The sequence below is a fragment of the Oenanthe melanoleuca genome, chromosome 8 (genome assembly GCF_029582105.1).
Source record: "Oenanthe melanoleuca isolate GR-GAL-2019-014 chromosome 8, OMel1.0, whole genome shotgun sequence".
Taxonomy (NCBI): domain Eukaryota; kingdom Metazoa; phylum Chordata; class Aves; order Passeriformes; family Muscicapidae; genus Oenanthe; species Oenanthe melanoleuca.
In genome coordinates, this window is record NC_079342.1 from 18,981,523 (window position 1) to 18,994,616 (window position 13,094).

Below are 13,094 nucleotides of genomic sequence, written 5' to 3' on the forward strand. Positions count from 1 at the left end.
AAGATCTGCAGGACCTAATGAAGCCAGGGTGGAACTGCAACCATTTTTCATGCCCAGCAAGTGAGAGATTGCCCTAAAAATACTGCAACGTGTTTGGACACAGGATGAACTCTCCAGCCATTTTCTGAAAAGCCTGGGATGCTGCAAACATGATGAAGGAAGAGAAAGAAAAATGAAGAAACCCAACTGATAGATAGACACTGCAGATTGTTTCTGTGGCTATATAGAATGAGTGAACACAAGGCTCCCCTTCATCTTTCACACGTGCTCTTTAATTGATCATTCACTGCTCTAAAAGAGGGCAGGGGAATGGAAGCATTCCTCTGGCTTTGTGGTAAGATGAGGACTGAATGTTCCCCCTCCTCAGGGACAGGGATGGGGATCTGAGCTTCTGCTGAGTGTTCATTTGCAGGTCTGACCTGCAGCCCCTGCCCAGCCAGCACAGAGTTTTTCTGCTGAAGAAACCCCCTTTCTTAATGGCTGCTGTTGGTTTCCATGCAGATTTGCTTCTCTCATCCCTTCTCAGGATCTGACTGCACACTCCATCCCTTTCCCATCAGGGCTGAGCTGTGTCAGCAGCACCATGCATCAGTGTCCCTGTGCATGGCACGGGCTGGGAGCACCCACAGAGGCAGCTCTGGAGACTCAGCACACGAGGGGCACCTCATTAGGCACCTTGGGGAGAGCTTTCAGCTGGTGTGCTTCCCTCTGCAGCCAAGACAGGCCTGGAGCATTCTCAGGGAGTGCTGAGAGGAGCCTGCTCATCTCTGCTACCTCATTAACTGCAGCAGCTCAGTGACTTGCCACATCTTCACTGAAGTCTGCAAATTATTAAGCATTTCCCTTATTGCTGCTTCCTGCTCCCTTAGCAAGTTTTCTAGCCTAGCCATCACCTTGCTGTCAATGGGATCATTGAGGAGACCTCTTGTGTGTCCCCAGCCTTCCCCCTCTGCTCCCCCAGTTCCCAGGCTGCCCACAGGAATACCCAGCACTGCTTTGGCAGGGAAGCTCATCAGACAGTCTCCAGCATCTTCTCCAAGGCCTCCAACCTCCTGACAAGCTTCACCTCACCAAGGGCCCACACCTCTGTCTCTTGGCTTTTGCCACCATGTCACCACCAGGATGTTCAGGGCATCCCCAGGCACAGAGGATCACTGGCTCACCTGTGTATTTGTCACATTTAACCTCATGCTATAAAACTAGAGGCAAATGCTCTCCCCATCCCCAATTCACCCAGGAGGAATTTCCTGCTGGCTCCCCTCCGTGTTCAAACAGGAGCAATTTGGTGCTGGGTGGATTGCAAGTGCACTGGCACTTCCCTGTGACATTTCTGCTCACTGCTGGGGCTTGTGCAACACCTACTCATCTCAGTGGGAAATGGTGTGTGCTTCATAGAAAGAGCAGAAAGCCAGAGTACTGAGTATGTGCATTTTTCAAATAGTTCTTTATGCAACTGCAGCTTATTCCTGATTCAATAGCATGGTGATCCCAGGTTCTGGAGAGGCAGATTAAATCAATGATTAATTTAAAGTAATTTATACCTTTTATAACCATTCAAGCCTATTTTCCAGGCCTGAGACCTGCAAGCCAAGCTGGATCAATGCCTGGAAATCTATGAGCATTATTTCAGGTGTAACTATTTATCCCCCATAACACAGCAACATCCTCCCTGCTAAGGAAGCAGTTCAGCCCTTGGCTCAGCTGATTTCTGGCATTTTGGGGTCAGTTCAGTCCAGTTCACTTGTTTGCTCCCTCCAGGGAGTGTCCAAGTGCTGCACACACAGAATGCTTTTCTCATCTAACTCATCACTGTGCTTCCTCCAAGCCTGCTCCTGCACAGCCTCAGCCCACTCTTGACATGGAGCCAAGGACAGGGCCCTGCTGGCCACAGCTCCAGCAGGAAACCCTCAAGGGGCTCTGGAGCAGCCCAGGGATCAACAGGCTCTTGAGCCCTGCCTGTGTTCACCATGCAACAGAGTCTTGGATGTTTCTCCTGGTCAGGAGATTTTACTCAGCTCCTGCTGATTGCCACACCAGCCACAGCACAGGACAGGGACAGAGAAAAGGTTGTTGTGAATTCAGGAATGAGGGGATGTGCCCTTTTCTTCCTGCCTCTGCCCTGAATCCCACATGGCACCTTTGGAACCACAGGATTTCTCTGCACCTTGCTCACCCCTTCTGCAACACATGGCTAATTATATTTTGATCTCATCAGAGCCATAAACTCTGCTGCTCTGCATCTTGCTCCAAGTCTGCAGCAATCTGAGTGACCAGGGGAATAGAACAGCTGCAGAGGGACTGAACTGACAATGACCTGGTTTTATAGACAACATAAAGCTGATTCTGATACCCTTTAGTGGCAGAAGTGTCTGTGTGGGGATGGGGGGCAGAAGGATTGACTGCAGGAGAAATAAAATTTTTAAAAATTAAACACAACACACCCAGATAGTGTATGAGGGACTTCTCAAACCATGAGTGGTGGGTTTGTTAGAAAGCATTAATAAAACTTGCAGTATAATCCAGGAGAATTCATAGGAAACATTAAATGGGAATTTATGGGTTTGCTGCCAAGTTTTATATTCTCAGTACTGAGGCTCATTTCCAGAAGAGAGACTCTTGGGTGGGCTGGAAGCTCTCTCTGCTGTCCAGGCAGGAGGGGAAATAGAGGGATAAAACCCTTTTGGGGTGGCTCTGTGGGGTTTAGCACTATGCCAGTAAGGTACCAGAGCATTTGGATCGATTCTGGCTCCTCCAAGGCAGACAGAATTGCCCCACACATTGATTCAGGTTTTGATTTGGCTTTTTCACCCACCAGAGCAGAAGTCAAACGAGAATTTTATTTGTTCCCTCCCAGCCATACCCCCAGTGCTTGTGGGAGCAGGAGGCAGAGCAAGGAAGGGCAAGGGCAGGGCAGCCTCAGCACAGAGCAGAGGGGAACAGAGAGAGAAACCAGAGCAAAGCAGGGAGACACAGAGAGACACATGAACAGCACTATGGGAACCTCAGTTCTGTGGGAAACCTGGCCAAAAAAATAATTAAGACCTGTTCATGCCCTTGCCAGCTGGAGCCAGCAGCAGGCTGTGCCTCCTCCCAGGCATTTCAGAGCTCTCCTTTCAGACCCACCCCAGGTCTGTGCAACCAGTGAGCAGCCAGGTGTGGTGGGCATGGGACCAGGTGATGCTCTGAGCCTCCTCTCACTGTGCACAGCTGCATCCAGCCCCAGCAGGCATCCAGAGATCCCTCTGCAGCAAAGGGAAGGAAGTTAGTGTAAAAGCTGGAGAAAAATAGCAGGAGTCAGCCAAGAATTAAATACCCTGAGAAACTGCCAGCAACCACCCCTTCTGCTTGTTATCATTCCTTTTCCATTTGCTTTTAATTTGCTCAACCTGTAAGTTGTTAAGCAGGCTGCCCAGTATCACCTCAGAGCTGACTGCTTTGCAGGTGCTGCTTCTAGCCTGGAGCAGAGAGAAACATCTCAACAGCCAGGCTGGGGCACAGCCAGGAAAGCTGCTCATTTCACTGAGAAAATGCTGAACATAACCCATGTCCTGCTTCCTGCTGCTAACAGCAGCATTAAAAATCACAATGCAGCCAAAGATAAAACGTGACAGGAGCAATGCAGGGACACAGATCCCACAGGGCACCCACCTGGAGCCCAACCCAACCAGAAAGTCCCAGTTTTTCCAGTCTCTCTGCTCTGCATTAGGACTGGCACCAGGTCCCACAGCCTGCTGGAACGTGGATTAAACAGGGAAGAGATCCCAGCAGAGACCTTGGAGCCTGGAGATGGCTACAGAGATCCCACAGAGGCATCACCCCCTAAAAGGCTTCAGCAGCTCCTAAAGGAAGCCACACTCAGTGTAAAACCCACAGAGAGCCCAAGCAGGTACCAAAACACAGAAACATGACTCCAAGCTGAAGTCCTCTATCCTGAAGAAAAATTGGATTTTTAAGCTTCCTTTAGACCCTCAAGGAGAGCTGCAATCCCCCAACATAAATAACAAGATCCATTTGGCTGCTTAGATGTTTTGTGATGGGAGGAAATCAGCATGACTGGGACCTGAAGAGCCATGGGTTGGTTTGGAAAAGGAATCCACAATAAAGTATCAGCTCTGACACTTGCTGAAGCCTTGTTTTCCCTGCTGAGTGCCCCTGGACACCTGGTGAACGTTCCAGGTTAGGCACCCAGAGCCTGAGGGTGGTTCACTGGGATGTGAAGGACACACATTGACTTCAGGCCAGCTTGCAAAATGAGCCCAAGCTTGAACTTTACCTTTTTTTCCTTTTGCTTTCTGTAAAATTCCCTTGGCTGGGCAGCACCATTCTTTTTCAGCTGTTTTTCATGCTTTTTGGAGTGCAGCTCCATGTCTCCAGCACTGCAGGCTGCCACCCCCACGCTGCCATCCCAGCCCTGTGTGTGGGCACTCACTCAGGTCTCCCAGGTGCAGGGACATAAACAGTGTCAGAAGCAATTTCTGTCAAGCAGCACAGCTCAGCTCAGCCACAGGTGAGCCCACAGAAAGCACAGGAGTGAAGGCAGCCTGAGGTCAGCCTGCAAGCCCTTTATAGATCAGGATGCTGCCATGTTCCCACAGCCCAGGTGCAGTCCCCAGAGCCTGCACTCTGCAGGTGTGTGAGAAATGCTGTTTGTCTCCTCTTTCTCCCTGATTTTCAGTGGCACAGGACAGTTTTGTGGCCAGCAGTTCCCATCAGCTCCAGCCCCTCTGGCTGTAGGTGTGAGGATGAGGAGGCAGCTCTGGCATTACCAGGACCATTCACCCCAGAACATCATCCCAGCCCATCCTGCCAGACCTGAGGGACAGGAACACTTTGTGGTGGTTTTGGTCACTGATTCAGGAGGCAGGAGCTCCTGCCAAGACTGCAGCTGGCACACCCCACCTGTAAAGCTCCAACTTTGCAAGGGATTATTTCAGGATGAAGATGAGCTGCTGTTTGTCTCTGTAAGTCTTGTGGGAGCAGAATGACCTGGTGTTTTCTACCCACTGTCCTCCTGTTTTCATATGTCATAGGAAGAAAACATCAGCTCTCTGAGCCCAGACAACTTCCACTCAGGTTTCACCACCAACTAATTATTACAAAGGGCTTGGAAAATAGAAGCCAGCCTGGGATCATATCAGATGTGAGTTAGGAAAATTCTCAAGTTCATCTTCTGTAGTTAAGCTCCCTTATACAAGCTGAACAAGAAAGATTATTAAAGATAATTGTTATTGCAGTTTTGAGCCAACAGAGACAGCTTGTACTGGGAGGACAACACATTGTGCCTCAGCAAAGCTGCTGTAAGCATTAGATTACATTTGCTCAGAAAGGTATCAAGCTGAAAGGTGGAAAGGCTCAAATCTTTGGTACACCAAATAGCAGCAAAACAAAGAGAGAGCTGGATGTGCCTGGGAATGGGGAAGATTAGGGAGAGCAGTAGTGAGTGTGGCTGCACTAAATCTTAGACACTGCTAAGCCAGAGCTCTGGGGGAGAGAGGGAGAGCAAGTGGGATGTCACAAACACCTTGCTGCCTGCTCCCTGAGCCTGTGTCCCTCTCTCAGGCCCTGCAGAGATTACTGCTGTGGTCAGTGCAGCTGTATCTGCTCCTCAGGACAGGGTCCAGTCCCTGCAGGAGGTGCTGACAGGCAGCTTGGATGTACCACAGAAGAAATCTCCCTGGCTCTGTTTTTACATGCTGAATGAAATGGCTTTTGTTGGATCTCCTCACCAGCCTGTAGTAGGGCTGAGGACTAAAACTGCTCTTTTCCAGCCATTCTCCCTCACCCAGGTCACACTGGTAAGGTCTTTGTCCTCATTTTGTCTCTCTGTAGCAAACCATAGAGCAACTGATCGATCTGAATCTGCAGCTGGTAGAGACACTTAACCATTATTGCATCTAGTAATGTAGAAAAGTACATGTGCTGATCCTTGGGGCAGCAGGAAAGTCTTCACAAAGCCCTTTTTCCAGCCTCAAAATCTATTTCTTCTCTTCTTCCTGAAGTCAGAAGCTGGGAGGGAGCTGAAGTGGTTTTCTCCTTCTGGTGAGACAGAGGGAACCCAGTACAAGGCCAGGTGCTGAAGAGAGCAGCAAACACAAGCACTGCTGACCTGCACATCTTCCTTCCTCCATCAGCTTTTGCCAGTTTTAGAAATGACATTTAATTAGAGAGAGGTTTGGTTTTTTCAGGCTTTACTAGATCTGTCCCCTCCACTGGTTTCACCTTTTGCATTAACTATCCAGATGCTCAGAGCAGAAAAGGACAGGGTTCTCTAACAGCTCACAAGACCCCCAGCCAGGCTGGGAGAGGTTGTGCTCTTACAAGGTTTTAAGCAAACAGGCTGCTAGGCAGAGAGGGAGAGATGCTCCTGCTGAAGAAAGGGCAGGGGCTGGCTACTGCTGAGTGAATCCAGGTAGAAAACCAGATGGTCTTGGCCAGGTCAGCCTGAGGCTGCTCTGCAGATGCTCAGTGCTGGCAGCTGAGGGGATTGCATCAGGAGGAGCCAGGAGCTGGCACACAGGTACCCTGCAGTCCTGCAGTGCCCACGTTGGTGACAAGCTGGGTGCAGAAGTGGCAGTGCTTGCTTTGTGCAGCCCCTGTGAGGAGACACCCAGAGCATGGCTGTGAGTCCTCAGCAGCCCAAAATAGAGCCATTGTGTGGAGAGACAGCCCATTCCTCCCACCGAGCTCCTCTCCTCCCCAAGGCACAATGAAGGACCTTGCCCCTTGGAGACCCTGGGGATGGGGAAGGAGGGAAAAGGAGCAAACAGCAGAGAGAGCTTCGTGAAGCCTGCAGCAGTGCTCCCCATGAGACACTCCTGGGCTCTGGGCTGAGCTGGAAGGAGGAGAATCTGCAAGGTCAATGAACAGCACAGCTCATCCCTGAAGCCACAGGGACTCTCCTCCCAGCCCACGCAGAGGAGCTACTCTGTAGTGCTTTGTTAGAGGGAAAGGGACAGTGCTAGGCTGTGTGAAAACACTAAGGGCAAGATGCTGAAGAGAAGATGTCCCAAATAAAACAAGGAGGCAGATAAAGATTAATTATCACATTTCCTCTCTTGAAACTGGAGGTAAACTGAGGCACAAAGCAGTTCCCAGGACAGGCATCTGTGTGAGCAGCTCAAGTTAAGGATGCTGGGGAAAGCAAGCAAAAATCTCTAGGGAATCAATCCAAAAGAAAGAGATACTGCTTTCAGTGACTGCATTTTTAAGATACTTTGGGTATTTTATTACATTTCAGAAATCCTAGCACATATGCTCCTGTGCTGCACAGACTCGGCCCCTGTCCGGCCTCCAGCTTCTGTCTGGAAATAAAACAATGGGGGAAATCTGCATTCCTCTCTGGAAATGTTCCCACAAACAGCAGCACAATTTTAATTAATATAATTAGCACTCATAATATATTCTGTTCTTACAGCTGTGGCAGCATGGACACCTCAATCTGCAATGCTGCCTCTCTGGTGTGAGCTGGGACGTTCTGTCCTTTTTCATGTTATGGCCCAAAGGAAGTGCTTCCAAAATGTTTTTCAAGGGAAAGTCAGGACAATGGAAGATCTGACATTTCACAAGAGCCTCTGGTTCCCCATCCCAGCTTTAGGAGCAGCCTTGTTAGATCCAGTCCTGGCCATGCTGCTGAGAAGTCCCAAGATGTTTCCCACTCCTGGAGTGGACAAGCAAGGTGCCCCAGTCTGCATTCCTGGAAAAGGCTGCAGGAAACCCTGAGCTGGGCTTCCAGCTGAGAGGGCTGAGGTGTGCCATCAGGCAGGTTCACACACTGCCAGACAGATCAACAGGGATTGATTTTTTCGAGCAAGCCAGATACAGAGAGCTGAAGAGTTATTAAATTATTTTCCACTTCTCCTTTTTCAAAACACCCTGCCAAGGTCTGTGGGTTTTTAGGTTGGTGGGTTGTTCAGTCTGTGGCTGAACAAGATACTTAATGTACCCAAGGGTAGCAGCTTTTTCTGGAAATGGGAGCTTAAAATATATTTATTAGGTGACAGAGACAAAAATGGCAGGGAGCAATGGGTGGGAAATGTGGGAAGAGTGCAGGCAGAGGCACCCCCCAGACCTTCCCTTCTCACCTTTCAGGATCACAGCTGTGCCCTTTCACTGCAAGATGCAACTTGGGGACCAGTGATAGCTCTGGAGTAAATTCTGAGGAAGGACCAAGGATGCAGATTGAAAGACAACATGAATATGTGCCCGATGGGCAAGGACCACAAAGAGCCATTATCCCTGTGGAGTGTGCAGACACTCTGCAGCAATCACTGACTGCAGCCAAGTGTATTATCTCTTCATGTGCCCTTCTCCTGCAGACCCAACAATTCATCTCATCCTACACTCCAAGTGCCCCATAGCTGGGAGATGCAGCAAGTGACACCTCGCACCACAGGGCATCATTAGTCTGGCTGCATCCTCTCAGGCTGTTTATTTTTCTTCAATACAAAGCAGAAACATTGAAAACCTTGGTGTGCAGCCATGGGAACAAGTGAACCGAGCACCCAGCACATCTGACAGCTCCCCTCTTCTGCACACTGCTAATTCATGCCCCTTGATGTTATGTGACAATTCTCCCCCTCATCAGCAATTATTTATTAGCCACAGAGCTCACTCAGCCTCCTCACTGGTGCCCTGTGAGGCCCTGGCTGTTCCCTTTCCCAAGGGGGCAAATACACCTCTCACTGCCTCACTATCCCCTTTGCCAGACCTTTTTCCTCGTCCTCCTGCTCTTTTTGTTGTTGTTGTTTTAAGAAACAAATTGAAACAAAAATGAGATTGTTTCCACCAAGGGATGGTGTCAGTATCTCTGGAGCTTTTCTGCACTACACGTCAAAGGGGATAATCCTGCTGGGAATGGGGAGATATCACTTGCTGTCATCAGAGGACCTCCTGGGGAGAGCTGAGCCCCAAGTGTCCCAAAAATTAAGAGCACAAATTGATGTGTGCTCCTTTGCTTCACAGAATCTGTGCGTCATATGAAGTAGGGGTAGCTGTTACCATAGTAACTAATCTAATCTTTATTTTAATTTTTGCTGTAGTCAGATCACAGCAGATAGGAAATAGCTATGCTGAGAATTACAGCAATTGCATGTGCAAACACAAGCACAGAAAACATGCAATTGCAGGCATGGCTGTAACTAAATGTAAAAAAAGACCTTTTAAAATGGGGGATACACTTTTTGAGGAAATAGAACCACATTTGACTTGATCTCAGAGATGCACAGAACACAGCTCCATGCACAGCTGTGGTGTGCAGTGTAACTGAGCCTACTGTCATCCCAGGGAAATGACAGTGTACAAATTCCATACCTTCCTTTTGAAGAAGGGCCTTACCCCATCCTAAACTGCCTGTCAGCTCATTCTCCACCCCATTCCAGAAACAAGGCTTCTTTTGTAGAAGGAACACAGGGCAAACTCAGTTGTGTCCTAAAGCAAGAGCTGTGATACCATCCCTTCAGCATGTTCCTGGGATCCGGGTATCTCAGTGATGTCCTGGTTTCTATCACTCTATCAGCTAGCTGGGATAGGTTAATTTTCTTCCTAGTAGCTGGTATAGTGCTGTGGTTTGGATTTATGACCAGAATAATGTTGCAAGCTGATGTTTTAGTGGTTGCCAAGCACTGCTTACTCTAAGTCAAGGCCTTTTCTGGTTTTCCTACCACCCCACCAGCAAGGGGGCTGGGGGTGTACGAGAAGCTGGGAGGGGGCAGTCAGGACAGCTGACCCCAAGTGACCAGAGGGACATTCCACACCATGCTCATGAGTTTTCCTCAGCATATAAAGCTGGGGGAAGAGGAAGGGGAGATGTTTGGGGTGATGGTGTTTGCCTTTCCCAGTTACCATCACACATGAGGGAGCCCTGCTCTCCTGGGGGTGCTGAGCACCTGCCTGCCTATGGGATGTGGTGAATTAATTCTTTGTTTTGCTTTGCTTGTGTCCATGGCTTTTTTCCTTTGCCTGTTAAGCTGTTTTCATCTCAATCCATGAGTTTCCTCCCTTTTACTCTTCCAATTGTCTCTCCCATCCCACGCAGGGGAAGTGAGCAGCTGCATGGAGCTGAGCTTCCCACTGTGGTTAAACCATGACAGTGGTCACCAGTCAGGTACCCCCTCAGGCCACTGTCACCACTGCAGGCTTCCAAAATGACAGGCTGGATCCCACTCTGAACTGAGATAGTTTTCATGACACCATCAACAAAGCTCCATTGTTTTCCATTAACTGAGTTTCATCAAAGCATCCTTTTGCAATGACTCTTGAGCTGGCTTCTGGTTTGTTGTTGTTTCCTTTTACCTGGAGAGCAGGATTTTCCATTAAAAGCTCCCAGCCAGAACACCACATTCTGACAGCTCTGCTATCAATCCAAATCTAGAGGGCAGCTTGCCAGCTGACAACTTCAGGAGACAGCAAAACTCATCACCAGCAGGACCCACCCTGCAACATCCTGACTCAAGAACAACATCAGCTAAAACTCAGCCTGTCTGCTGAGCCATGAGGCTGCAGGAGGTTTATGCCATGCTGAATCAGACAGGAGGGAAACATGGAATAGGAGATCTTCTTTAAACTTCATAAGGGCAACTAACATCTCTGCCTTTTCTACTGCACAGCACACATGAAGTCCTTAAGCTGCTGATTGCCAGGGGCTGGGGGTTACCAGCAGAACAAGTGCAGTAATTACATTTCTTCTTTTAACATGTCCTCCTGGCCTCTGACTGAAAAAGGATCCAGAGTTACACAGGATTCAGCTTGACCCAAACCAGCCCTTCCAATTCTCAGCAAGAGGCCAGGATTTTCCAACATCCAGTTTAGAGGATGATGGCATTATCAGCCTTCCCTTCAGCTATTACCAAGCCATACCCCTACCTTGAGGGCCAAATCTCCTGTTAGCTCAGCAGGAGGAAAGTCAGGACTGTGGAATAACAGGTTCCCTAAAGATGAAGTTCTGCTTTGAAGCAATGGCTTAATTTAGGCAGAGGAGAGAGGTGTTTAGAGAGAGATGGATGTTTCTGCCTGGAACAAGAGCAAGCAGAGGAAGCAGCTCAGAAAATGATATGATATTAGGTATTTTTAGTAAGGTAATGCAGCAGTAAGAGGAAAGCAAAGAAAAAAGAGCAAGAAACAACAGAAATCAGTTTGCATTCAACCAGCTACAGTGGGATCACACTGGTGCATCAAAGCAAGTCCTGGTCCCCACCTTTATGGGCAGGCAGAATAAACCCATTCCTATGATCCTACTGTCCAACAGAAAGCCTAAGCCTGGAGTGGGGCTGAGCACACCCCATCCCAGTGGATTTTAACCACACTCCACCAAGACTTGTCTGTCTGTGTCCATCTGCTCCTGGTTGCTGCTGGGAACCCTCCCATCACCCCTGACTGCAAAAACAGCAGCTGCAATTTAATAATGTGGAGACACTCTCAAGTGCTCATCTTGGCAGCCATCTGGCTTCACATCACACACATCCCTGCCAGGCAAAGCAAGGGTATTTCATCTCCTGCCATCAGCAGCTGAAGGATGGACTGAGACACGAGCAAGACTGATGTGAAACAGGAGACAGATTTTAAGGGAGCAAGGAGCAGAGGGAGCGTGCTCAGCAATACATCCCTGCAAACAAAAGGGGATCTGTCTTCCAGAAGCAACAATTGTGAGTTTGCACTCCCTGAGGGCCCATTTTGAACAATGCCCCCAATCACTCTTTTTGTCTGTTTTCCCCTGTTTTTCCTTACCATCATAATTTTGCTCATTGTCCAGGCTTTGAGAGCAAACACAACAAGCCAGGTCTTTAACTGTTCTAATTTGATGCAATTCCCTGGATGTCCATATAGCAAGGTTGATTTAACTCAGCCTTGTATCTTCAAAGGATCCTTGAATAGCAATTACAGGCCAAATGAGTGGGATTTTATTTTCCAATCAAGCCAGGTTAGCTCAATTCAGAAGTGCCAAATTTTGCCCAGCTGTGCAATTCAGCGTAGAGTTCTGCATTTTGTGCAAATGCTGGCAACAAAACAGGAAAGAGATGAGAAAACACACTTCCTGAGATCAGAACCATCTCTTGGACCCATGTTTGTACAGTATAACTGGGACCTTGCCATGTGTGAGGTTTTTAGATGTACATTTTGAAGTCAGCATTTGAGATAAAATCCTCTTATCAAATTAGGCATCTCATCCTACATCCACGGGTGAGAATTTGACCCCAAGACCTAAGATGAGTATCTTCCCTCTGTGGCAGAAAACATCACAATGTTAACAACATCAAACTCGGATGCAGCACTCGGTGTCACTTTAGTTCTGCTGCAGAATTTCACTAGGCAGGAATTTGAGAGTTTTGGTGTCAGACAAGCTACTGGTTTGGGAGAGGACTCATCTGAGCCACATCAGCTTGACTTTCTGCCTGATCCCCACTTGTGGCACTTATCCTGCAAAGGAAAGGAGGGACTTGGGAAATGTCCACCCCAGTGGGACTCCTCAGGCACCCAGAGCTGCTGAACCCAGGGCATCCAGGAAAGGACAAATGCAGAGAGGACCACAGGTTAAACTGCTCTTCTGAAATAAGTCAGTGTGGATTTTTATCTGAACAAGCTCAAGGCAAAGCGATGCCAAGGTCATTTTAAAGGGGATCCAGCAATGTGCTAAAAGACTTATTTTTTTTAGTCCCATCTCTATCACATGGACCATAAATCATCCAGCTTTTTAAAAAATAACAAAGTTGGCAAAGAAAAGAAAAAGCTTTCTATACAAACCTTTATTCATTAAAGCATAGCAAGAAACAGAGCTGCCAACAGCTACACCTACACTCATCCTCTGAATTAGGTCTCTCCAGCAAGTTAACATCCTTTTTCCAATCCAGCTTTCCTGCTTGCAGATATTGAGGCAAAATGAGCTTGCAAAGACATTTCTATTACCATCACTTCCTTCCACGCACACTTCACCTTCACACTATGTTTTCCCAGGCAGGGCTTGGGTTTCTTTTATTTTGTTTATTTTTAACTTCCTCGCCCGCTTAAGTTAAGACAACAACGTTTTGTTGTGTATTGCCACTGCTCTTCCATGGTGATTTGTTAATAGTGTTGGGTTTGCAGTCAAATGACTGGAAAGATAA